Source organism: Orcinus orca, chromosome 1 (assembly GCF_937001465.1).
Source record: "Orcinus orca chromosome 1, mOrcOrc1.1, whole genome shotgun sequence".
NCBI lineage: Eukaryota > Metazoa > Chordata > Mammalia > Artiodactyla > Delphinidae > Orcinus > Orcinus orca.
In genome coordinates this window covers 198,814,840-198,842,339 of record NC_064559.1, presented here as the reverse complement: position 1 = coordinate 198,842,339, position 27,500 = coordinate 198,814,840, and the positions used below count along the sequence as shown (strand labels likewise).

At 48.3% G+C, this 27,500-nt stretch overlaps 1 long non-coding RNA gene across 7 annotated transcripts in view; it reads right to left on the bottom strand.

Annotated features, from left to right (window-relative positions):
- Positions 1-27,500, bottom strand: part of LOC117202373 (uncharacterized) — a 62,142-nt gene that overhangs the window by 18,240 nt on the left and 16,402 nt on the right. For 2 of the 7 annotated variants that reach the window (XR_007475722.1, XR_007475725.1), the window contains exon 3: positions 10,370-10,453. The exons of 4 other annotated variants lie outside the window; for them this stretch is intronic. This is a non-coding gene — a long non-coding RNA (uncharacterized LOC117202373). Of the gene's footprint in view, positions 1-8,606; positions 9,571-10,369; positions 10,454-27,500 lie in introns of those variants that run through there. One more of the 7 variants, XR_007475721.1, reaches the window with a different exon arrangement.

Below are 27,500 nucleotides of genomic sequence, written 5' to 3'. Positions count from 1 at the left end.
TCCCTGGATGGCTTCTTAGCTATAGGTCCTTATGGGGCATTTGCTCAAGGCTTAGATGCAAGAAATCACGTTCACATGGGGATATTTTCCGGCATCAGGCCTTCCCCTTGTTTCTGGAATCTGTCCAACTGGCCAGTGGGCAAAGTCCTGTTCAGTGGTGCCAGGGAGGAGAAAGAACGAGCTATTTCTTTCTGTTTCTGCCCTCTCTTCACTTCCTCCCAGCCACTCTGTCTCTGGCCACTGTTTGCTTCTGATCTTTGACCCCAAAGACAGACCACAAAGGGTGACACAAGTCAGGGCCAGCTGTGCACACAGGGCAGTGCATCCCCCAGGGAGAGGCCTGAGCTGGGGTCGATGGGGAAGAAAGTGACAGATTCCTCCTTAGCATCTAAGTATAGACACACTACCAGGGCAGGGTTGGGGGCAGCTCATCCACTCACCTGGCCTGAGGTTTGGGGGCACAGAGCACAGGTCCAGAAGACCCCAAACTGTAAGTCTAGCTTGTACAGCCATTGACTTACTCTGTGACCCCGAGCAAGTTGCTTCCCTTCTTTGGGCCTCAGTTTACTCATCTGTCAAATAGGTCCATAGCATCTCATGGGACGTTGGCTGCGGGGTCCAAGGTCAGAGTCTGGCCAAAATACGATGTGAGGTAGTGTCACAGACAGGAGGAAACAAGGGCAAGGGGAAGGGCCGGAAACAGTGACAGGGCTACAGATGAGGTATTCGGAGGAGGGGGCCCAGCTGGGTGGAGAAGACAGATGGCAAGATAGGTGAGAGCCTGTTGAAAAGGGGAGCTAGATGTGGACTCATCAATCAGCTTTTATATCCCCTGCCCTTCCCTCCCCCCTGCCCTTCCCTCCCCCCTGCCCTTCCCTCCCCCCTCCCCGCCCCTCCCCCCTGCCCTTCCCTCCCCCCCCTCCCCGCCCCTCCCCGCCCCTGTGAATAATCACAGCAGACACCGATTAAGAGGACCGGGCCCCCTGGGCTTCTTTGTTTGAAGTCCTCCTGGTGAATTATGCAGGAGGCTGTGGGAGACGCAGAGCTGGGATTGCTTCATTATTGATGAGAGATGACGGGTCCTCTGCTGACAGCCTGCCTAAGAGATATGATTAGCTTGTAAAAAATTAATCACTGTTCTCTGGGAGGACACAGATTCAAACCTCGAGGAGTGGTGTTATCTATCGATGTTCCCTAATTTCAGGGGACTTTGAAAATGTTCTAGCGCAACTTGGAAGAGACAATTAAATTCAATTAGCATCACACGTGCTGAAATGTCACTCCCTCCTGGGAGGCAGGCACGGGGTGGTCCAGGAGGGAGGGGCTGCAGGTGGACGTGTGGGGGTGTCTCTGGGAGCCTGGCCTGACTCTTTACCCCCTTGGGAGGCTCCTTCCGCCCTGTCCTCTCTCCAGGTGATCCATGTTCACCAATGGCTTCAATTTGCTACCTAGACTCCGATGACTCACACGTCTATGGCTCCAGCCTGGACCTCTCCCCAGAGCTCCCATCCTGGATTCAGCTGCTTTCTCAACACCTCCTCTGGGATATCTCAAAGGCACCTCCAACTCAAAGGATTGCCCACCCATCTCCTATCCTCCCTACCTTCATACCTGTCTTTCCCCAGGTCCTCTTTCTTAATGAAGGGTACCACCCTCAACCAAATCCATCACCATGACCTGTGGGTTTAACTCCCGAACATTTCTGGAATGCGCTCACTTCCCTCCACGTCCTGTGCCCACCACCCTAGCCTGCACCGCCTTCCTCTCTCACCTGGATGACATCAGTAGCCTCCTCACGGGTATCAGATACTTCTGGCCTCTTGCCTCATCCTCTCATCCTCTCTGATTTCACCTGTGGTTGGAGTGGACCGTTCCTGTGAGATGTGATTCCCTGCCCTCTGACATAGTCTGGTCTCAGGTGTGCACCATCGCTGTTCTCCCTGTCGGCCCCAGGGCTCCTCTGATGTTGCAGGGAGGGAGGGGCGGGCGCTGTGCTCAGGCCCAGCTCGGAAGTGTGGGAACATTAGCACCCCTGATGGATGGTGTCCCCGCCTCCTATCTGAGGTGGGTGAGCCATTCTGGGAGGCCTTGCGCTCAGGAGGTCCCCACTGAATGGAGCCCCTGTGGCCGAGAGCAGTGTCCCAACAAGCCCAGCCCTGCCTCATTCTTGGTTTATCCATCACTCCTGTTCCCAGAGATCGCTCCCCAGAAACTACCTGCCCCCAAGTCCTCGTCGTGGCTCTGCTCGCGAGGGATCCCACCTAAGACATCCTGCTTCCGCTCTGGCGCCCTCTACTCTGTTCTCCCCTGATCTTCACAAACACATCTGATCACGTCATCCTCCCCCTTAAATCCTCCAAGATTTCCCAGTACTCTCAGGATCAAAGAAAAACCCCAAGCGTGGTCCCCAAGAGCCCGAATCATCTGACTCCTCCCACCCTGTCCCCCGTCATTTACCAGACCCTCGACCCTCGTGTTCACCACGACCGCCCTGCCACAGAGCCTTTGCCCACGCTGTGCCCGCTGCCTGGAGCCCTTTGCCCCGCCTCCTTTGATCTGTAGCTCATGTTCAGCCTTCAGCTCTCACCCAGTGGTGGCGTCTGCCAGAAGTTTCCCTGACCCTCTTGACGAGGTTAGACCTATTCTCTCATCAGGTCTCATAGCACCGGACCCCTCTCGTCTTATTGCTAATCAAGAGCTGTGCTTTCGCAAATTTCCCTGTTTTTTCAGGGGTGATTTGATTAAAGTCTGCCTTCCCTGTTGGGAAGGGGTGTCGTGAAGACAGACTGTGTCCGGCAACTGTAGGGCCAGCACAGTAGCATGTCAGGAAGGAAGGAAAGACAGAGGGAAGGAGAAGGAGGGAGGGAGGAAAGGAAGGAAGGAAGGGAGGGCGGGAGGGAGTCAACCGTGAGCTGATTACAAATCTTTCTCTACACCCGACTTCACCGCTTCCCCAGTGCAAGCAGAGAAATCAAAGCTACCTAGCTAGCAAGGCCGCCATTAAACCCCAGTTTCTCCCAACATTACTCCCTTTACCCGCCCCCCGCCCCTCCATACACCCCTGGCTCCAGCCAGCCCAAGCTGCTTGCACATCTCCATTTGGTCCTCTCTGGGGAGCACCCGTTCGAACGTAAACTCCACGAGCCATAGAGACTCCTACACACAGCAAGCGTTCCGAGACTGTTTATTGACTGAATGGAGGACCTTCCACATACCACCACCACGCCCCACCCTGGCTCTGCCTACCTTGTCCCTGAAAAACTGTCTCCTGTGTGTCAGGTGCTCTGTGGGCCTATGCTGGGCACTCCCCACAGACCCTTTCTACTTTACAGATGAGGGAAGTTGGGGCTCAGATGTAAAGCCGTTTGTCCCAGGTCACACAGCTTGAGAATAGCAGAATGTGGATATCAACCCAGGCTTTTCACACCAGACTCACTGCCCAGGGTCCCTGCCTCCCATCACCTCCAGTGTCCATATGCTCCCTGTTCCTGAAGGGCCAATTCAAATGCCACCTCTTCCTGGAAGACTTCCACGATCACCATGTCCCTGGCCGTAACAAGTGTTTCCTACTCTGAAAAGCCACCAGAGCCTTTGTTTATTGGTTTTGATTTCGATTTTCTTTTAAGAGCTTTATTGAGGAATAATTTACATACCATTCAGTTCTCAGTGAATGACTCAACTCTCAAGCCTGTTTTTAAACCCTGACTTGTACTGATTTCTAGCTGTGGTCATTATTCACACAACTCTCAGCTCCCTGTTGAAGATGGGACCAGGGCATCCCCATCTCTGGGCCCCCTGCTAACAGGGCCTGCACCCTGTGGGTGCTGGGCATGGTGAGTGAGCCCACACCTCATCGTCGCCCCCTGGGGGAAGGGAACCTGAAAGAACGACGATGGCTGAGGTTTCACAGCAGCTGCTGGACGCCAGGCCCTGTGCTAGATATTCTACACGCATGATCTAGCCAAGTGCACAGGTCTCCACGAGGTGGGGGGCGCTACCCCCGTCTTACAGATAAGGACGCCAAAGCACAGAGAAAGTAAATAATGTGCCTAAGTCATCTAGCAAGTAGCAGCGCTGGGACTCAAAGCCAAGGGTCTGGCTCCAGAGCCTGGCTTTTACCTAAAGTGCTCTGATGTTAGGCTGACCAACTGTTCTGGTTTTCCCAGGGCGCAGGACATTCTGTTTCAAAAGTAGGACAGCCCAGGCAAACTGGGACAAGTTGGTCATGCTCTACGATGCTTACACTTCTCATTCTAGTAAAGTCGGCTCTGAGCTCATAAGGAGATCTTTAGATGGCTGTATCCCCACTGCTCGCTGGCCTCCGTGGCCACTGTCCAGGGCTCGTGGGAGATCATTCATGCCTCTCCTGGACCCCACCTGCCAGGGGAGGATTCCTGGGGGTGCTGGGTGTCAGGATCCAGGGGTAGAACCAGGAGAGCCGCCTAGGAACTTGGACCCCCCCCCACCCCCGCTGTCAGGGGCTTCCAGGGGCTTGGAATTCAGGACAAAGGAGGGCAGAGGAGCAGCTTGGAGGCTGAGGGGAGGCAAGTCGTCAGCTCATTGTCAGTGTGTTGAGTGGCCTCTGTTACAAGACACCTCACTTGCCCATCTGTTTAACGGGTAGGTCTCTGCTACACAGCCTCATGCTAAGGGCTTGACAGTTTGCTAAGTGGGTCCAAATCCATTGTCTGATGGGCCCCACAGCAGCCTGAGGAGCTGGGAGGCCAGGAATGATGATCCCATTTGATCACCAACAAGACCAAGGCTCAGAGAGGCAAAGTAACTTGCCTGAGGTCACACAGCTTAAGAAGTAGCAGAACTAGGTTCACACCAAAGCCATCACACTCCAAATCTTCACCATCCTGCTCTATGTCAAGGGGAGGGCAGGCAGCAGAGGCCTTGACCAGGACTCCAGTCCGGACTGAGGAGCAGGTGGGGATCTTGTGGAGGTGTAAGGGCCCCTATGGGGCCTTCCTGGGGCAGATCTCTCCCCCATATCCTCTGCTTTAGCTCCTCTCTGAAGGACCTAGATAATCTTAATTGTATCTGATGCACATTTCCTGAGCTGTTTTACAGATGTGAAAGTCTCCATCCAAATGGAAGATGTTCACCACTTGCTGACCATGAACACATAGCTCCCAGCCCTCCTGGAGCCTAAGGACTGATGATGTTAACCCCTGTGACACCGCCCTGTTACCTCACCATCAACCAATCAGAGAACTGTGCACGATCCGATCACATCCCCTGTGAAACCCCCTCCACCTGGGCTTTAAAAAGTGCTGAAACCCTTTGGGCAGCTCAGGGTTTTGGGGGGCACGAGCCACCTGTTCTCCTTGCCGGGTGCTGCAATAAACATTTCTCTGCTCCAAACTCCAGCAGTTCAGTATTGTTTGGCCTCACTGTACGCTGGGCACACACACTGGCGTTCGGTAGTGGAGGACTAAGTCCTGCTCGAGATTTAAGATGATGGAACTGCTGTGAGGTCAGCCACGTGGCTGCACAGTGAGGTGAGGTCCCGAGAAAAGAGGGGGCCTACCCAGTCACGTAGCTAAGCAGCAGCTGATATTCAAGTTCTCAAATGAATTGAACTGAGATTTATAGGAAAAGAGGACCCCCTCCCGCCGTGGGCTCATGTCCCCTGAGTTTCCAGTCCTGCCACAGCCCCATCACACCTTTCATCTAGATCATAGTGTAGTCCCTGCTCCTTTTTCCCCAGGCCGCCATCCACCAGAAAGGTCCCTTCCTTCCTTGAACCCACACAGTCTCCTCTTAATGTCAATAATATTAGATACAGCTAGTATGTGTAGGGCATTCGCTGTGTGCCTGGCACTGGGCTATGCACTTCTGTATATTTTTTTAATAATTCTCACAACCATGGGGCTTCCCTGGTGGCGCAGTGGTTGAGAGTCCACCTGCCGATGCAGGGGGCGCGGGTTCGTGCCCCGGTCCGGGAAGATCCCACATGCCGCGGAGCGGCTGGGCCCGTGAGACATGGCCGCTGAGGCTGCGTGTCCGGAGCCTGTGCTCCGCAACAGGAGGGGCCGCAATAGTGAGAGGCCCACATACTAAAAAAATAAAAATAAAAATAAAATAATTCTCACAACCACCCCATGGTGGGTACTGACATACCCACACCTCCCACACACAGGTGAGACTGAGGCTTGAGCTGATCACTGGCCCACCCTCTCACTGCCGAGTTTCTTTACCCATCCTTGGGGCAAGAGGAGGCTGATTCAGTTGGTACAAGGTGGGAGCCAGGAATGTACATTTTTAGCAAGCACCCCAGGCAAGCATTGTGCTCCCCCATTCACAGCTGGGGAAACAGAGTCTTAGGGGAGGTAAGAAACTGTCCACGGTCACCCAGCTCACAAGCTGTAGAGCTGAGATTCAGATGCAAAGTCCAGGCTCCCTCGTAACTGAGTAGCAGGATACATGGTCCCCTCCGTCATACATGGTCAGAAGCCTGGGTTGCCCAGCTGGGAGGCCCAGGGTAGGAATCAGCCCTGCCCAGACCCAGGCTCAGGCCAGGGTCCCAGCACTCCGTCCTCCCAGAGGCTAGGGAGTCCCAAGACAAGTGACTGAGGTCCACCTCCAAGAGCAGCCTGCAAGGACAAAGCTTCATGTGCTAGAATTGGAGCAGCGCCATTCACCTGATTGAGGAGTTGCTACTATTGGCTGGGTTTTAGTGATGCTAAATTAGTAGCTACACCCCTGCAGATCTGAGGTCCGGCCTGGAATTGAATGCATTAGCCGGGAATGGTTCCCAGAGCATCTTTGCCTCGGGGCTGGGGAAGGGGGAGTGAAGGGAAGGAGGCAGAAAAGACACAAAGGGTGGGTACAAATGGGAGCATCTAAAAGGAATCCTTGGGCACTAAGACCTCCAGGCTAAAGGAAACAGGACAGATTCACCACCCAGCACTTGACCTTGAGCCTACCTCCTCCCCCATGTGGACTAGGGGTGGCTAACAATCAGAAGGATACTCATCACCATGGCTAGCATTTTCTGAGCACTTAATAGATGCCAGGTCCTATTCCAAGTGCTTTCCATCTATTAACTAATTAATTTAATCCTCAGAATAGCTCTGTAAGGTAAGTACTTGTGACCGTTATAATACATGACCACAAATTCTTTGACATTCAGCCAATCGAGAGGCATGGGCTATGTCCCCCGCCGCACCCCCCTTGAGTCTGGGTGGGCTTGGAACTACTTCAACTAATAGAATACAGTGGAAAGTGAGGCCATGTGACTTTAAGAGCTAGATCAGCAAAGCCAAGGCAGCTTCTGCCTTGTTGGTGTGAATGTTCGTCTTGGAACCCTGAATATCCACGTCTGAAGTCTAACTACTCTGAGGCCACCATGCTGTGAGGGAGCTCAAGCTATTAACACAGGGAGAGGCCACGTGGTACAAGCTATTAACACAGGGAGAGGCCACGTGGTGCAAGCTATTAACACAGGGAGAGGCCACGTGGTGCAAACTACTAACACAGGGAGAGGCCACGTGGTGCTCCGGTCAGCAGTCCCAGAGGAGTCCAGCGCCAGCCACTCACGTCTGAGAACGCAGAGACAAGCCATCCCCTCTCTACCCTATCTAAATTCCTGACCTAAGAAACTATTAGCATAATAAAATGGTGGGTATTCTATGCCATGGAATTTGGAGGTGGTTTGTTACACAGCAGTGGACAATCAGAAGAATATTATTATCATCTCTGTTTCCTAGTTGAGGAAACTGATGTACCACAGGTAAGTGACAGAAATAAGATTCAGCCCAAGGCAGTCTGGTCCCAGTGTCCGTGTGCTTAAAAACCCTCAATAAATGGGAGCTGTTATAATTGCTATGGTCATTGTTCCTATTATTTCTCTGGCTTAATCCCTAAGCCATGTTGACTCCAAAAACTCACTTTAGCAGCCAGAGATAATTAAAAGTAATTGTATTCTCTACTGAAGTCTCTCAAAGTATATTCAAGGTGATCCCAAAATTTAGTCCCCAACCTTATTAAGAACCCTTTTGGTCTCCCACTTGGCTTCTCCTCAAATCTATTTCCCCACATGGACCCACCTCCTCCACTCCACCCCTCGACATCTTATTTCCCAGCAAGAAAGAATTCTTCCTCTTTAGAAAAGGGGCCCAGGGGGCACCAGGCTGACAGTTGTAGGGTTCTCCCCTGTGAGCAGGGGACGTGTGCACAGTTTGGTAATGTTTCCGCCTCCCACTTGAGTCATTTTTGTCCTGCCCCACGGTGATCATTTCAAACAGTCTGATAATATCACAAGTTTCCCAGAACCTCCTGGTGGGTTGAAGAAACCCCAATATTCCAGGAAGGCAGTGGTTTTGTCAAGAGCCAGCCTCTCCAGCTGGATGTCCCCATAGACACATCTAATTCAAGGTCTAACACTGAAGCTCCTCCTACCTCCTACCAGCGAGCCCTGGGTTCAAATCCCTGCCCAATGCTGTCTGGCCATGTCATCTTGTACCTCAGTTTCCTTATCTGTAAAATAGGGATAATAATAGTACTTACCACCATAGACCAGTGCCTTCCATGTGTTCAGTATTCATTAAATCACAGCTTTAAAATGGCATGTAACTGACACATAGTAAATGTTCAATAAGTCTTAGTCATTAAACAAAGTCAGCAATGATTCCTTATTCTTTTAGCTCCCAGAGTTGTAGGGGGAAGTTAACGTTGTATAGCTCTGGTAAGACTTCAGGGGAAAATGGTGTCCTCCCTCACTGCTGGTAGACGTGTAAATGGGCACCAACTTTCTGGAGGACAAATTTGCCTGTGTAAAATGCTATAGACCATTTACTTTGTTTACTGTCTGTTACCTACTACTGCCTTGGCCTGCTTTCTCGCGGCTATGACTCCAGTGTCTGGGGTAGGGCTGGGCGTGTCACAGGCTCTCGGTATGTCTTGAATGAAAGAATGAATTAATTAATAGGCCAAAGTAATCCAGGATTTCTTTTGTTTAATTTTTAATTGAAGTATAGTTGGTTTACAATGTTGTGTGAGTTTCAGGTGTACTGCAAAGTGATTCAGTAACATATATATTCTTTTTCAGATTCTTTTCCCTTATAGGTATTACAAGATATCGAATATAGTTCCCTGTGCTATACAGTAAGTCCTTGCAGTGTGTATCTGTTAATGTCAAATTCCTAATTTATCCCTCCCCACTTCCCCTGACGCAGGATTTCTACTCCTAAGAAGCAATGCCAAACTTGTCAGCAAAAGCGTTCTGTGCAAAATATTTCACGAGCACTGTTTACAGTGGTAAAAAAAAAGAAAAAAAAAGAAACAGCATGACATCTCTTGATCAAGGTAGATGAAATAAATGACAATGCGGCCAAGAAGCACTGCCATCGGAAAGGATAATGCGGGCTGTCCTCACTGATACGAATGAGAGAGCAAATAGCAAAATAGAATGTTTCATTTGATTTAATTTGTGTAAAACTGGGCAGGGGAAGGGGCGAATGAGAAAGTCTGGAATCGTGGCCTCCTCTTCTGGCTGCTGAGAGTCCAGGGATTGTTTTTCTTTCTGAATTGTTTGGATTTTTAGAGGGAAGATGGCAGCACCTACCCGTCACCAACATCATGGAAGACAGAGGGAGGGAAACCACTTTCATTATTGCTACAGCGACAATAACCGTAAAGTGAAAGATGATAACAGTCGTGTTAGTTACCATGTATTGAGTGCTCCCTCTGTGCCCGGTTGAATGTGTTACATTTAATTCTCACCAGACCCCCTACTGGGTGGTGCAACCGCAGATACCAATTCAGTCGGTAGTCATTTGCACCATCACTAATGTCAAGCACCAACCTGTGTGTGTGTCTACTATGGGTTTCATGCCCATAGATATATATGAAATGACGTGTATGTGTTATGTGATCATTATAACTACCTATGAGGTTGATGACTATCATTATCCCCATTTTATGGATGAGGAAGTTGAGGCACAGAGAGGTTCAGCAACTTGCTCAAGGTCACCAAGCTAATAAGCGGCAAAGATAAAAATCGAACCCGAGTGTTCTGGAGAAACATGACTCCAAAGCCAGCCTGAATCTCAGGTTTAGGAAATATAAACTGATGCCAGGGTCACACTGTGGCAAAGCCATGACCAGCCAGACCAGCTGCCTTGGGGGCCTCTTTGTGCCTCTGTTTCCCTGGCTGCCTCTCCCTCCCCTCCAGACAGTGCTCAGCCTGATTAACACTTGGGAACTGCTAAGTGCCCTGTTTGCCAGGTGTTTCTAGATCACAGACATTTTTCTTCTTTCCTTCTGAAACTCTCCAGCCGAGCAAGCACTTCCCAGGCGAGAAACTATATTAACTCTATTTTATTACTGTAATTTATGTTAACTATATTTTATTACTTACTCTAGTTTTATTTTCTTGATGCTTTGACATCTTGGGGGCCTTGCTGGCAGGAGAGAGACAGGTCCTCCCAGGGCAAGCTGATTCCTAGAGATAGCAAAGAGTCCCCTTCTTCAAGTGAGCTTTTCATATGCAAACCAACCAATCCAAGCTGTACCCCCCAGCCACCTCCTTCATGGAGCCTCACAGGTTACCGCCTGCCCCAATCACCCAGGGCCAGGTACCAGGCAATGAGAGACATTCCTTACAGCCCAGAGTCCACTGAAATTATTCAAACTGGTCAACCCTACAGCTGCATAGCCCGCCTCACCCACTCCTTCCTGCAAAGACCACAACAAAGGCTCTTGTCCGTGCTTTCACCTTGCCCTTTCTGCCTCCTGACTGGCCCTGGTGCTTCCCCGTGTGGTCCTGAAGGGCATGCCCCCCTCTTCTGGAGAGCTATCTTTTCAATGGCAGTCATCTCCTGATCTGTTGGTCTCACCACACCTGAAAAAAAATAAAACCTACATTTAAAACAAATATCCCAGCCCACCTTAGGGAAGAGATGGCCTCCTCAAAGAGACACTGGCAATATCATGGATCTCTTGCTAGGGGCCCCTCCCTCACCACCTCCAAAGCCCCCTTCTGCATGGCATAAACCCTCAGATTCAGTTCTCTTTATCTCCGCCTCAGTGAGAGAAGTTTCACGTGATAGTTGTTAAGAGTGGGGGTTCAAGGCCCAACTCTACCATTTCCAGGCTGCATATACCTGGACCAGTTAGTTAACCTCTCTGTGCCTCAGTTTCTCCATCTGCAAAATAGGAAAACAATTCCAACCTCACATATTTCTTCATCGTTGCCTGTTACCTCCAAGAAGGGTCAAAGGTAAGCAATAATGGTTAGTACCTATTACAAGGACCCTGTGAGGTAGGCATCAGCATCCCCATTCTGCATACGAACAAAACCACAGTTCTGAGAGACGTATGTCTTCCCCCAGGTCAGGTGGAGAAAAACAAGTAGAGACACAAGACAAGCCCATTTCATTGTACCTCTCTTCCCCCATTAACAGGGCTGGGACTATGGCGGGGCAGGTGGGACAGCCAGGATGCAAAACTTAGGGAGGCACTCACTCCAGTTTTGGGCACTTGAGAGTGAGTGCCTGCTTACGTTTTAGACCCCAGATGCCTCGCTTGCCTCACCCTAATCCCAGCCAGGCCCATCAAACACACACTCCAAGGCTGCTTTCCTGTCCCAACACCATCCTCAACATGGGTCCAGGGTCCTAGTCTTAATCAAACCACAGGGAAAGAAGTGGTCTCCTGGTGACAACCTCTTCACATACATGAAGAGCTAAGGCTAGGTTTGCTCTGTGTGTGCGTGTGTGCGTGCGTGTGTGTGTGTTAGGGGGATGGGTTCTCAGTATTTCCTGGGCCGAGGGAGTATGGCGGAGTCAGGGGTGTGGGGTGATGCGGACCAGGATGGATCCTCCCTCACAGTTGTCAGCCCAGAACTCCATCAAGGAGAAGGAGGTGCAGGTTCCAAGGGAGAGTGTTCCATGCTTTTCCCCATTTCAAGGCTGGGAAGAGTCCCTGATAATAAGTCACCATCTGCTCCTGGCTTACGTACGTAACCCTAATAAAATAGCAGCCTCCGTGGTCCAGTCTCACAGCAACGTCACGACCAAAGCAACTCAGGCCAGCAACCAAAGAGTAACTTCAAAATAATTCAAGTCCTTTGTTTATATTTTCCATAAGCATGTTACATACACCACGGTAGCAACTCTGAACTTCTCCTTTACCAGCATCCTTACCCCCAGAGGGATTCCTGGGACCTCTTTTCTCCCCACACCTCCCACTCCCTCTCCCTGAACTGCTGGCCCTTCTCCCTCCCTCTTCTCATTCCACATCACAAAAGCCCAAGGAGTTGCGGAGCCCACCTTAGAGGTGGGGATTATGAAGACCTGAACAGGCACAGCCAGAAGACCCTGATGGGCTGCAAGCAAGCAGCACTCAATCGTTTCTGCCTTGTCACACAGATATGGCCTCTGTCACACAGATATGGCCTCTTTATATCTTCACAGTTGACCGGCTCCCTCTGCTGCTCCTTCACCTCTGTAAAGGGCAACACCATCCTCCCCTCTGCTTGGGCCCAAACCCCCGGGACTCAGTTCATCTCTTTCCCCACCTCCTACATGCAATCCATCAGGACATGCAGTGCAGTGCCTCCAGATACAGCCTGACTTTTGTCCACCCGTTGCCTCCTCCGCTGTTCCTATCAGTTAGCACAAGAGCCTGGTCCCCCTGCCTCTATTGTTCCCCACGGGTGGAGTCCGGCTCCCCACAGCAGCCCTAACAATCTCTTATCAATGCAATCAGAGCATGTCATTCCTCTGTTCAAACATGCTGAGGCTCTACGTGTCCCCAGAGTAAAATCCAAACCCTTCACCATGGTCTCCAAGGCTTCGCATGATGGGTCTCCTGCTGGCTCCCTCTCATTCAACTTTCAGCTTGAACGTTACTTCCTCCAAGACCCCCTTCTGATAAGTCTTTCTGAAGGTGATGCTCCCCCTGCCTCAGGACCCCTCTCAACCTTTCACACATCACCCTGGTTTGTGGTCTTCATATACCTGCTTACTGATATTGTCTTGTTTCATTATTTATCTCCCATTCGCTTCTCCCAATTAGTGAGTGAGTTCCATTGCAAGCCCCTCCTCATTAAATGCTGCCACCCCCATGCCTGATGCCTTGTCTGGTTCTTAATAGATGCTCAATAAATACTTGTTGAGCTAATACATGGAAACACAAATGAATGACCTGGGAAAACGCATTTGCATTCCTTTGGCTGCAATAACAGGAAACAGACTCATCCTGGTTTTAACTATGTGGAATTTCCTATTTCACATAATGGGAACTAGAGGTTGGGTGGATTCCAGGTATAATTTGATCATGGATCTGGCTCCATTCCTCTATGGTTGCGTCAGCCCAGCTCTTCCCCAAGTGTGGGATTTATCCTCAGACTGGCTTCTCTCATTGGCATGCGATGGCTGCCCATGGCAACAGGAACAAGAGGCTTACCTATTCCCACCCAGTAGAAGAAAGAGAAAGAGAATCAATCCAGTGTCCCCAAAATGAGATGTTTCCGGCAGTCTGCCTGGGCCACTGCCACATGGTGATTGGCCTAAGCCTGGACTCCTAGCCAATCACTGGAAACCATGGCTGTGTCTGACGGCTCTAATGAGGATCACCCATGCCTAGCTCCGGGGATGCGGTCTGCTTCCCCTATTGAAATGGGCTTCAGCAGGGAGAGGTGAATGCTTGAACAAAACAGGAGTGTCCTTAGGAAGGAGAAATGGTGAATGAGGTTGGGAAGGCAGCCACACAAGTTCTACTACAGCCTTAACATCCCCATGTTTCACATGAGGGAGCATCTGCCCAGAGAGGTTAGGTTATGTGCCTAAGATCATAAACTCATGTATGGGGAAACCTGGACTTAAACCCAGACCTCTCTGACCCCAAGGCTCTTAGTAACCAAGCTCTAAGCTCTCCCAGACTGCTTAGATTCCAGGATAGGGGTGTGACTATTGTTTTTCACTCTCCAGAACACAGAGAAATGGCAGGACCCCTCTAGTGATACAACAGCACTGGGACCCCTGACTCAGGATCCCCCAGCGTGCTTCTGCTTGGACGAGTGGGGTCCTCCCTCATCCTCCCAGGAGCTCTAAGTCCTCCCCTTCCCAGGAGGTCTGGGCTAGGTCCCCAGATTCAGGAGCATTTACAGTCAGCCCAGGCCTAGGAATGTCTCATCTCCATGTTCCTAAGCTGCAGTCCTCCCTAGGCGGGATTCATCTCTGGGACTTACCTCCCTCCATCCCACCCCCTGCGTCCCCCAGACTGTCATCCCTTCAAGGTAGGAACAGTCAAAATCTTCTTCAGCTTCTCTACTCACCACACTACTCCTCACACTTTCTGCTCCAGCCCTGTTCCTTTTCGCCTCCACAATTTTGCACAAGGTGTTCCCTCGTCTTGAAGGACCATATCCCTGATCTACTGCCCTCTCCCCAACCTTCACCTCTCCTTCAGCATCCCTCACTTCTTAGTTCATGACCTTGGCAAGTTACCTCCCTCTGCTCTTGTTTTCTCATCTGAGAAGCAAAAGGAACAATGGAATTGTTGTGGAAATTAAATGAGAAAATGTATGTAGAGTGTTTAGAACACGTAGTAAGTGCTCATGGAGCTTGTGTTTTGATTTTTACTATCCATATTATCCTTCAGGTCTGAGTTTAAACATTACTTCCTTCCTCTCTGACTATCTCTGCCAGGTCAGAGTTACTTGCCCTGCACTGTGCCCTCATGCGTCCTGTTTAGGATAAGAACCCATCATTTGTAACACAAAAGTAGCTATTTTCTGTGCAAAAGCTTTGAAGTTTCATTAGGTCCCATTTGTTTATTTTTGTTTTTATTTCCATTTCTCTAGGAGGTGGGTCAAAAAGGATCTTGCTGTAATTTATATCATAGAGTGTTCTGCCTAGGTTTTCCTCTAAGAGTTTGATAGTTTCTGGCCTTACATTTAGGTCTTTAATCCATTTTGAGCTTATTTTTGTGTATGGTGTTAGGGAGTGTTCTAATCTCATACTTTTACATGTACCTGTCCAGTTTTCCCAGCACCACTTATTGAAGAGGCTGTCCTTTCTCCACTGTACATTTCTGCCTCCTTTATCAAAGATAAGGTGACCATATGTGCGTGGGTTTATCTCTGGGCTTTCTATGCTGTTCCATTGACCTATCTTTCTGTTTTTGTGCCAGTACCATACTGTCTTGATTACTGTAGCTTTGTAGTATAGTCTGAAGTCAGGGAGCCTGATTCCTCCAGCTCCATTTTTCGTTCTCAAGATTGCTTTGGCTATTCGGGGTCTTTTGTGTTTCCATAGAAATTGTGAAAATTTTTGTTCTAGTTCTGTGAAAAATGCCAGTGGTAGTTTGATAGGGATTGCACAGCAAAGGAAACCATAAACAAGACCAAAAGACAACCCTCAGAATGGGAGAAAATATTTGCAAATGAAGCAACTGACAAAGGATTAATCTCCAAAATTCATAAGCAGCTCAATAACAAAAAAACAAACAACCCAATCCAAAAATGGGCAGAAGACCTAAATAGACATTTCTCCAAAGAAGATATACAGACTGCCAACAAACACATGAAAGGATGCTCGACATCATTAATCATTAGAGAAACGCAAATCAAAACTACAATGAGATAACATCTCACACCGGTCAGAATGGCCATCATCAAAAAATCTAGAAACAATAAATGCTGGAGAGGGTGTGGAGAAAAGGGAACTCTCTTGCACTGCTGGTGGGAATGTGAATTGGTACAGCCACTATGGAGAACAGTATGGAGGTTCCTTAAAAAACTACAAATAGAACTACCATATGACCTAGCAATCCCACTACTGGGCATATACCCTGAGAAAACCATAATTCAAAAAGAGTCATGTACCAAAATGTTCATTGCAGCTCTATTTACAATAGCCAGGAGATGGAAACAACCTAAGTGTCCATCATCGGATGAATAGTTAAAGAAGATGTGGCACATATATATATACAATGGAATATTACTCAGCCATAAAAAGAAATGAAATTGAGTTATTTGTAATGAGGTGGATGGACCTAGAGTCTGTCATACAGAGTGAAGTAAGTCAGAAAGAGAAAGACAAATACCATATGCTAACACGTATATCTGGAATTTAAGGGAAAAAAATGTCATGAAGAACCTAGGGGTAAGACAGGAATAAAGACACAGACCTACTAGAGAATGGACTTGAGGATATGGGAAGGGGGAAGGGTAAGCTGGGACAAAGTGAGAGAGTGGCGTGGACATACATACACTACCAAATGTAAAATAGATAGCTAGTGGGAAGCAGCCGCATAGCACAGGGAGATCAGCTCGGTGCTTTGTGACCACCTAGAGGGGTGGGATAGGGAGGGTGGGAGGGAGGGAGATGCAAGAGGGAAGAGATATGGGAACATGTGTGTGTGTATGGCTGGTTCACTTTGTTATAAAGCAGAAACTGGCACACCATTGTAGAGCAATTATACTCCAATAAAGATGTAAAAAAAAAAAAAAGTAGCAATTTTCTCTTCTCATCCTTGACAGCAGAGATGACAGTCTCTCTTGTTTACTCCTGTATCTTCAGTGCCTAACACATTGCCTGCCACATTATCATAAATTAATAGACACTTGCAAAAAAGAGAAGAAATTAGTCTTTGTGCCACCAGTAGATTCCCACAGTGGTGGCCAGGGTTTTCTAATTCTCTGAGAACAGCTTCCTTTCCCTCTCCTGTCCTCCTCTCCCCACCCTGCCCCCCTGGTGAACACCAGCCTGGAGTTTAGCATTCATGGCCTGATTAGCGCTTTCTCTTCTCCCCAGCCTGCCTTTCAGAACAGATGCCTCCTCCCTCCCAATCAGTCCCCTCTCTGCCACACCTGGAGTTTCATCAAAGGACCCTGATTTCCCTCCCACCACCCAAACGTGTCAGACACATTCCTGCTGCCAACAGGGGCTGACCCTTCCCCACGCGGCTAGGCCCTGCCCTGGCAGGGAACCCAAGCCTGGCATCACAGTCCCACACCCCAGTCCTTCCAGAACCATGCACACCGTTCACATAGATACAGATAATCCACACCAGCAGATGGGAACCCAGGCAAAGATAATCCAAAAGCCATTGGAGGATCCAGAGGTCGTTTCTATTGGGCTCTGCAGTGCATTCAATGAACTTATTTTTTCCCCCACCATAGATTTCATTCTTTGGTGTGAAATACTGAAATGAGTTTGTCATTTCAGCTAATACTGAAATGAGTTTGCCTGCCCTGTGCACACACTGGGGACACAAGCCCAGGATACATCCAACAGCTTTAAGGAGCAGCTTCAGGCTTTGCAATTGGCCAGTGCAAAGAGCCAGGACCTGTTGGGGTCCAGGCTGCCCCCCACCGCCCCACAGGGGTACAGCAACCCCAGATAACAGACCCTGAAAAGGTCTACAGTCATCCACTTCTCATTTACCTGGAAGAACTTCTCAGAACCCTGATTGAGAGCAGAATTCCTAGCATTCCTGAGAGGAGTGGGAGGTCCCAGTCACACCTCTATCCACCCTTCTTCACAGCCAATGGGAACATTCCCTCCTTCTGGATAGAAGAAGGAGTGGATTCGGAGGCCAATTGTCATGCCTTATCATCTGGCTCACCTGGAGCATGTCACTTAACCTCTCTGAGCTTCAATGTTCTATGAAAAATGGGTGCTAATACCTGGTCTGCTTACCTCACCACGTGGTCGCATGGAATCCATAGACGGTGGTGGTGAACATGGAGTTATCTGTGGGCATCACCTTAGTCACCTCCCCACCCTAATGGTAGCAAATGTTAATATACCGGGCCCTCTTTGCAGAGCTTTACGTATATTAACTCACTGAATCCTTAAACCACCTCCTAAAGTAAGTGTTATTATTCTTATCTTCCTTCTAGAGATGCAGATATGAAAGCTTAGGATGCTCGCCAAGCAGGACCAGAGCCAGGATTCGAACCCAGGCAGGCCCTGGACTACAGCCATTCCACAGGCCCACAGTGTAGCAGGGACACAGGGACAGAGAGAGTGGGACATGGAACCATCCACTGGTAAGGAAGCCTGCCCTGTCCTCTGGAAATAAAAACAGCCAGGCTGCTTAGGCCGGCCAGGTGAGGTATGGAATAAACACAGAGACCCTGATGAGCCAGGCCTTGTCAGGAAAAGGGAAACCTTGCCAGCTCCAGACAGCCACTGGGTATCTCTGCCCGCCTTCGATGCCCATCTCCATCTGCCTTGGACACTCCTTCATTCATTAGACAAACCTCCACTGGAGCCCTACTATTTGCCAGGCCCCGAGGTAGGTCCTGGGCACCATCGAGCTCCCCTGACAATTACCTGTCCCTTCCCCATTACTGCAACCCAGAAAGTCCCCACAAAGGCAACATGCCCAGAGGGGCCTGCTGGGTGCCCTTGACCCAGCCCCCAGGCTTGGTCAAAGCAGGAATTCCGGGGGGGTGGGGATGCAGGCGTTGTGACCCTCGGTGCGGAGCCCCTCACTGCCACTTGGCAATGTCCGCCTAGGACGGACCTGCAGCAGATCAGGGCACAAGACTGATTTGCAGGACGCAGCCCGGGAAGGCCTTCTGGGCTGAAGAGAGTTTAGTGCTCAGAGGCAGAAGGAGTAAATTCTGTCTCCGCCAGGAGCCCCAGAAGTGCGTCTTGAAAGATATTCTTGGCAAATAAGGGTCAGAGACTCATTTTTCAACAGATGATTCTCCTCTCCTGATATCTTTCTGTTCCTCTTCAAATTCCTCATCAGAAAGACAATGAAGAGTTTGGGGCAAGAAAGTCAGAAGATGTATGTTTGTATACTTGAATATGTCGTCACCTCTTAATTAGCTGTGTGACCTTGAGCAGAGTCCTGTTGGGGCCTCATCTCCTCCTCTGTGAAATGAGTCAGCGATGGCTGGCTCTCCCATTGCTGTGCCCACAGCAAACATTGCTAAAAGATCATTCATTCATTCAACAAATGTACTTATCATCATAGGGTACCACCTATGCAGTAGATGGTATCCTAGGCACTGGAGATAAGATAATTTACAAGACTGAGATGTTCTCTGCTCCGAAGGAGCTTGCATTCACTTTATTCTTACTCACTGAACCTAGACATGGTCTCAGAATCCTTCTTCACATAGCTTTTTAGCAGCCACTACTAATCAGATTAGCATGAGAGATGAGTTCCGTATCAGAGTTTTCTGGAGAGACAGAACCAATCAAATATATAAATATAGATATTGATGGAGATGAGATATAGACATAGGTATATGCATATACAGAGATTTATTTTAAGGAACTGACTTGAAAAATGCAACTGTGCAATCGTGTGTGCTGGCAAGTGTGAGATGTATAGGGCAGGCCGGCAGGCTGGAAACTCAGGCAGGGCTGCATATTACAATCTTGAGGCAGAATTACTTCCTTTCTGAGAAACTTCAGTTTTTGGCCCTTAAAACCTTCAACCAAGTGAATGAGGCCCACCCACAATTACCTCATTATTGAGGGTAATCTCTTTTACTTAAAGATAACTGATTGTCATGTTAATCACAAGATACCTTCACAAGATAATCTACAAGATAACTTCACAGCAACATCCAGACTAGGGTTTGATCAAACAACTGGGCAGCACAGCCTAGCCAAGAGAACACATGAAATTTAACCATCACAAACCCTATTTCCCACGCATAGGAGTAATCTCTAAGCAAACATGCAGCTCTGACTATCTAGGACCCAAAGCCTCTGATCCTATGTAGTTCTTGAGACAGCACCTTCAGGTGGCAGTGGACTAGCTAATCAAAGAGTTCACTCAAATCTCTACAAGAGAAGTTAGGAAGTATTTGTGACTGGACAATTTTGACAATCACCTCCATTAGAACCCTCTCAGGATGTCTTGTTAAAATGATCTGCTATTGGTTATCGGCCAAGAACACTTTCTTCTTGTTTAACCTAGAACTTCAGAATGTACAGCCCTTGAGAATTTCAGAAGCCTCTGTCCTAGGACAAAGGACTTTTCTTTCTGTACTATACCTGCCGTTTCTATGTTGGCACGTGGCTTATGCCTTTCTGAGTCATGAAGGGAGGGGACGAGGAAAAAGCATAAGTTGTCCAGGCCCTGTGTTAGGGGCTTGCACTAGTCAGGTAGAGTCTAGGTTATGCTGCAGTAACAAATATCCCTGGAATCTCAGGGACTTAATACAACGAAGTTTTATTTCTCTCTGATGTTACATATCTGATGTATGTTAGCAGGTGGCTTTGCTCTAGAGTCACTCAGGAACCCAGGCTGATAGAGATGCCACCACTCTGTGATGTTGCTATCCTAACATGTGGCCTCCAGAGTCCCTGTGGTAGGGTGAGAGACAGTGTGGAGATTCACACATGCTCACATACCTGTGAACGCCTTGGCCTGGAAGTGGCACACAGCACATCTACTCACATTCCATTGGCTAGAACTAGTCACATGACCCCCTCCTGGCTGCAAAGCGTGGTGGGAAATGCAGTCCTTTGTATGCCCAGGAAGGAGAGGAGGACCAGATCCTCAGAGTATTATTCCCTTCTATCACAGTGCTTTTTTAAACCTATTATTTTAACCGATTACCATACTTAACCCTCACAGCAATACTCAGCAGGAGATATTATGCCTGTTTTACAGATTAGGAAACTGAAGACCTCTCCTCTGATCCAAATGCAGGAACTTTAATGTAGGGATTTTCAAAAGCTATGTTTTGGCAGCCCCTACAACTTTTGTAACTTCCTTCCTAGGTCTCATCTGTGTTCTGTACCAGCTGTTCTCAACATGGGTACCGCGACACACCAGGACGGTTATCCAAGCTATCAGCTATTAACAGACAGCAGGGTATAAAAATTTGCAAATTATTTGCTTCGCTAAAAAATATGTGAATTAGAGTAAATTCAAGGTTAACCCTAGCATGGCGAGGGGAGGTTGTGAATGGGAGGATTGTTAGAACAAGAGCAAACACCCATGGGAGTACTTTTCCCTGGGGAGTCTGGATCTCCCCAGACAAAAGACTAGAAAACTGCCCTCGGCAGCCGAGTGTTTCATTCAAATGCCCCCTATGGAGCAGAAGGGATTTTATGTGACCATTTGAGGGGAGAAGGCAACAGTCATCTCATTGGACAGAACTGGGGTGCTCTGGCCACACTCAGGAGGGAGCAGTGTGGGGCAGACCCAGGAGTCAGGCTCATCTCAGAATCCTAGCTCTGCTCAGTTCCAAAACTGTGATCTAGCCCATTAACCTCCCGGGCCTCAGTGTCCCCTACTGTAAAATGGGGAGAGGGGTGTCTACCTCCCAAGATCATTGAGAGGACTAAATAAGAAAATGTCAGGGAAGCTCCTAGCACGTTTGGCTGTCTCCTGCCTTTCTCTTCCTCGTCTGATGGATGTGTGGCATGAGGCGGTGTGTGTCATTATAAACACAGAGGTAGCAGCTATATCCACCGTCACCTGCCAGGGATTGTTTAAAATGCTGTATTGAAAAAAAAAAAAAATGGAAACGAGTTAAATACCTGGTACAGGAGATTGGTTAAATAAACTCCTTCAGATTGATGGAGATTGTACTGCTAAATGCTCACAGGGAATTTGGAGCAGCAAAGGAAATGTTTATGACACAATTCTGAGAAGAAAATAATAGGGCACAAGACGGTACATACAAGATGGTATCAACTATGCAAAAACAAGAGTTCTGTGGTCTAGGAAAAACATGGGACAGGTCTTCAGATAAGTCATTATCCTTTTCTTTAAATTGTGTTTCATTTCATGTTTATTTTTCCTTGCAATTTCAATTTTTCTTGTATTTGATTTCATATTTTAAAATATAACAGATTATGACGAGAAAAACATCCCTTTTTAAAAAAAACGCAAATGTGGAATTTCTGTGGGTGTCAGTCACATCCATATGTCAGAGACCTGGCTGTTAGATGTTGGGTGAGACCAGGACCAGCAAGGCATGGAATGAGAAGCAGCAAGAGCTGTGGGGAAGGCAAAGCTGAACTTGACCCCTTCCCTTCTCCTTTCTAGCTGTATGACCCTGGGCAAGTCATTAAACTTCTCAGAGCTCCAGGGTGCTCATGTTTCCGATGAGGATAAGCATTCTCCCCTCCCCGAGGACCTACACAGACCACCTCGCAAAATCTTTGGCACAGAGTACATGGAGAGTAGGGGCTCAACATCAGCTTTCCCTTCTCTGTATCTCATGGGTATTTCCAGGCGGGTGGCTGCCCGTCACCCAGATCAGGACACTGGCACCTGCTGCAGAGGCCTCTCGCTCAGGATCGATGCTTTGCTTTACTTCTCACCAATGTGGAGCCCATCCCTGCACCACGAGTGCTTCCCCCGAACACTTGGGCTCCTGAAACTTGATTGTAACTCTCCGTGTGAGTCACGGAGTGTGGCTGTCGACAGCTTCATCTTCAAAGGGATGTTGAGTTACGGAACAGCTGCTTCCTTCACCAAGAGCCTTTGAAGTCCAGGCCCCAGTAAGCAGGGTGATTGGACAGGACCTTGAAAGGTCGCTTCCAATCTGGGGGTCTGAGATTCTCTTCCGTGCTTTCATCACATTCTCTGGGGGATAAAGTGGGCTGCACTGAGCTGAGGCAGCTGCTGCCGCAGCTTGGGATGCCCACCTCCCCCTCCCTTGGCTCCCTACTGCCTGTGCATCCTCCGAGGTTCCACGGAAGCATCATCCTCCTCTTGAAGTCATCCCTAACCTTACCGCTGTCCTTCCTGATGGGGCTGCAGCCCTCCCCCTCAATTCTATTCTAGATCCTCAGTAGCATAAGCACCTTGAAGATGACTGCCATCCCCCGGACCCTGGGCTCTCAGAGGGCATGGACTGGTGTACCTCATATTCCTGTACCCAAGGCAGGACCTAGCACAGGGCAGGTGCTGAAGAGACGTTGGATGATTTAGTTAATCCCATTCCCCCCACCAGAGATAATATCGCACCAATAAAGCCAAAGTTTAATTGTGGCTTCCCTAGAAAGGACCAGAATGTACAATGAGACGTATCTCTGTGCTAGGCACCTGCTAAACTTTTCATGACCCCCTTTTAAACCCCCAAAGTACCCCAGGAGGTAGGAGTTACTGCCCCCCTTTTACAGATGAGAACACTGAGGCTTGGAGAGCTTAAGTGACGTGCAGGTGACAGAGTGGCCCTGAGGCTGCGCTCTTCAACACTCCTTTCTGTCACCTCCCTGTCAGAGAACAGGAGGCTCGTTCCAGGAATTTAACTATTTCCCTTTGAGGACACATGATGGGCTAAAAATATATCAATTCTTCAAGGAGTCTATTGAAGTGCAATTGACAAATCCTGAAATTCACCCATTTTAAGTGTAGAATTCAATGATATTTTAGTAAATTTTATAGAGTTGTTCAACTACCACCACAATCTCATTTGCGAGCATTTCCATCATTCCAAAAAGAAGCCCATTAGCAGACACTACCCATTCCCACTCCCAGCCCCAGGCAACCAATAATGTACTTTCTGTCGCTAGAGATTTGCCTTTTGGGGACCTTTCATATAAACGGAATTATACAACACACAGCCCTTTGTATCTGCTCCTTCACTGAGATAGTGTTTTTGAGGTTTATCCATGTTGAAATATATATCAGCACTTATGTTCCTTTTTTTACTGACAATTAGGATGCCATCGTATGGGTATACGGTATTTCCTTTATCTGCTAACCACTTGATGGACATATGGGGTGTTTCCACTCTGGGGCTATTGTGAATAATGGTGCTGCCGTGAATGTGCACATACAAGTCTTTGAGTGAACTTCAGTTTTCGTTTCTCATGGGTAGATTCCTAAGGTTGGAATTTCTAGGTCATGTGGTAAAGTTATGCTTCACTTTTCAAGACACTGCCGAATTATTTTCCAAAGTGGCTGCAGCATTATACATTCCCACCAACAGTGTATGAGGATTCCAGTTTCTCCACAGCCTCACCAACTCTTGGAATTGTCTACATTTTTAAAAATGTTACCAATCTCCTGGGTGGGAAGTGGTATCTCATTGTGGTTTTATTTTGCGTTTTCTCTAAAGGCTAACAATGCTGAGCATCTTTCCACGTGCTTATTGGCCATTTGTCTATCTTCTTTGGTGAAATATCTGTTAGGACCTTTTGTCCATTTTTAATTGGCTTATTTGTCTTCTGGTTGAGGTGTGAGGGTCTGGTTTTTTTTCCCATGAAAGCGAAATTCTCATCATTGCTTTGGGGAGAAGAAAGGCGCTTATTTGGTGGGAAAACAGATTCGAGTTTTAATTTTGGCTCTGCTGCTTTCAGGATCTGGAATTTCAGACAAGGACATTTATTTCCCTCCCTTTCAATCTCTTCTGTTGCAGAGCAGTGATAACATCAGTTGCAATAATGCAAAAAAAAAAAAAAGCATCAGTACATAGTAGGGGCTTATCTTCTATTTGCTCAGAAATATTTATTGGGCCCAGCTCTATGCTGAGCACCATTGTTGGAGCTGGGAATACAGCAGGGGACAAGACAAACAGCCTAGTCCCTGCCCTCGTGGAGCTCACATTCCAGAGACAGAAACAGACAATAAACAAATACAAAATAAATGTATAATTCAATGTCAGGGAGTGAAAAGTGAAAAATAAAACAAGGTGAGGAGACAAAGTGTGGCCAGGAATGGAATGGCCTGGAACCTTCTTGGATAAGGTGGTCATCATTAGAAAACAGGTTTGTCTGAATGTACCTATGGTCCAACATATCAGTGGCTTAAACAAAGTAAGAGTTTCTTCTGTCTCACTCATCACCAGGATTGGTTTCCTGGCTCTACTTCTCAAGGTCAACCAGACACCCAGACTCCTTCTACATCGTGGCTCTGCCTTCCCTGGAGCAGAGCCCTCCTCCAAACCACCCATAGTGACTCATTACCTTGTCCACACTGCAGGTTGTAGGAGGGAGGAAGTGAGGAGGGGAACACGCCCTCCCTTCAGGAAATACCTGGAAGTTGCTCACATACCTTGCCCTCCCTATCCACTGGCCAGCACCTAGTCACATGGCCACACCTCTCAGGGGGACTGGGAAATAGACCCTTTATTCTAGTACCCAGCCATATATCCAGCTAAAACTCAGGCATTTTATCACTCGAGTTAAGGGGGGAAGATATTGGGGGATATAAAACCTATCCTTGCCATGAGTGGTCAGGGAAGACTCCTCTGAGGAGTTGAGCAAAAATCTGAGTGAAGTGAAGGAGGGAGCCATGCAAGGTTCTGGGGGAAGAGCATTCTATGGCAGAGACAACAGTGGTTCTGATGTTCTTGAGTCAGGAGCAAGTTTGGGGTGTGGATGGAAACCAAGAAGTCCATAGCGGCTGGAATGGAAGCAGCAGGGAGTAACTTGGTAAAAAAAAATAATAAGTCTATACAAATGACCCAATTTCATTCCTTTTTATGACTGAGTAATATTCCATTGTATATATATATACCACATCTTCTTTATCCATTCATCTGTCGATGGACATTTAGGTTGCTTCCATGTCCTGGCTATTGTAAATAGTGCTACAATGAACATTAGGGTGCATGTGTCTTTTTGAATTATGGTTTTCTCAGGGTATATGCCCAGTAGTGGGATTGCTGGGTCGTATGGTAGTTCTATTTTTAGTTTTTTAAGGAACCTCCATATTGTTCTCTATAGGGGCTGTATCAATTTACATTCCCACCAACAGTGCAAGAGAGTTCCCTTTTCTCCGCACCCTCTCCAGCACTTATTGTTTGTAGGTTTTTTGATGATGGCCATTCTGACCAGTGTGAGGTGATACCTCATTGTAGTTTTGATCTGCATTTCTCTAATAATTAGTGATGTTGAGCATCTTTTCAGGATTGACATATATACACTACCACGTGTAAAACAGATGGCTGGTGGGAACCTGCTGTATAGCTCAGGGAGCTCAGCTTGGTGCTCTGTGATGACCTAAATGGGTGGGATGCAGGGGGGAGGGAGGTTCAAGAGGGAGGGGATATATGTATACATGTGGCTGATTCACTTCGTTGTACAGCAGAAACTAACACAACATTGTAAAACAACTATACCCCAATTAAAAAAAAAAAGAAAAAGAAAACAAAAAGAAGTCTGGGAAAACAATCAGGCCAGGTAATGGAAATCATGTTGAGGAGGGTGGATTTTACGCCAAGTGGAAGGGAATCCTCTGGAGAGCTGGGAATCCAGGACTGACACATCCGCATGATCTCATTATACAAGGAGGGCTCGGGTGAGAGCTTGGACTCAAGCAGAAGGTGAAGAGTGGTCAGTGTGGGGTGTATTTTGGAGGGAGAGTCAACAGGACTCGTTGAGATGGATTGGATGTGGAATAAGCAAAACCAGCGGAACCAACGGTGACTCCTGTTTTTTAGACCAAGCTTTTATCCTCTTACAGGTCTGTGATGAAACGTGATAAGACTAAGCGTTCACAGAAGCCAAAAGTCAGTCCACGCCCCCCTTCTGCTCCGAACCCACGACGCATTCCCATTTTTGTACAATGTGCCAGGCCCTGTCACCAGGTTCTTAGAACCGTCCTGAGAGGTAAATACTGCCCCCTGTTTTTTTAGATGAAAAGACCCAACCGGGAGGGGTGAAGTGATACCCAAAGTAGCACACCCCGGGAGTGGTGGATCCAGGATTTGGGGCTGACGCCAAGGCCCAAGCTCTTACTCATTAAACCAAGATCATTGGAGCTCATGGCACCCTTGAGGCTGAGTAGGAGTTGATGGAAACTTGCTGCTGCCCACTCTGGCTCAGGTCCTCTTATGTCCCTCCAGCCTCCACCTACAAACATGTATGCCTGCACACACATGGGCATGCAGACGCACAGGCACCCAGGCATGCACACTCACGCACACGAGCACACACGTACCACCCCCTGGCCCCTTTCCTCTGTTGCTTCTTCATTTGGCACTAGAAGCCCAACAGGGGGTGCCGCGTGCCAGGCTAAAACAGCCATGACTCTATCATTGTCAAGGGCACAGCGTACTTTCCATCAGCGGCGCACGGACGTCCAGAACTGCTTCTCTACACAGAAGGAGATCCCCTCTGAGTCCTTGGTGGGGACTGCGGTTATTCCCAAGACCCCCTTGGCTGGGGCTTTGGGGATCACGGAGCTCCCTCACAAGGCTCCTCGCACAGTACCTCGCCACTGCAGATGTACACTCTGTGCGGTTGGGGGTGCCAAGAACCTTCCCCAGGCTCCCACTTTTGCCTGATATTCCCGCTCTGCTTGGCTAAGAATGAGGACCCTGGAGCCAGACGCCTGGGCTTGAATTTTAGCTTGACTGCTTACTCGCTTTGTACCATTGGGCAGGAAGCTTAATTCCAGAAGCCTCAGTTTCTTCCTCTGTGGACTGCTGACCATAAGAATACCTAGCACAAGGGATTCTTGAGAGAATTAAGTGCTTGGATTGGTGCCTGGCATATATAGTAAACGTTAGATGATATTATCATTATACTGATGAACCCTCTCTAAGGTTGATCCTGACAAAACCTCCCTCTGCCTTGATGTGAACCAGACAGAATAAT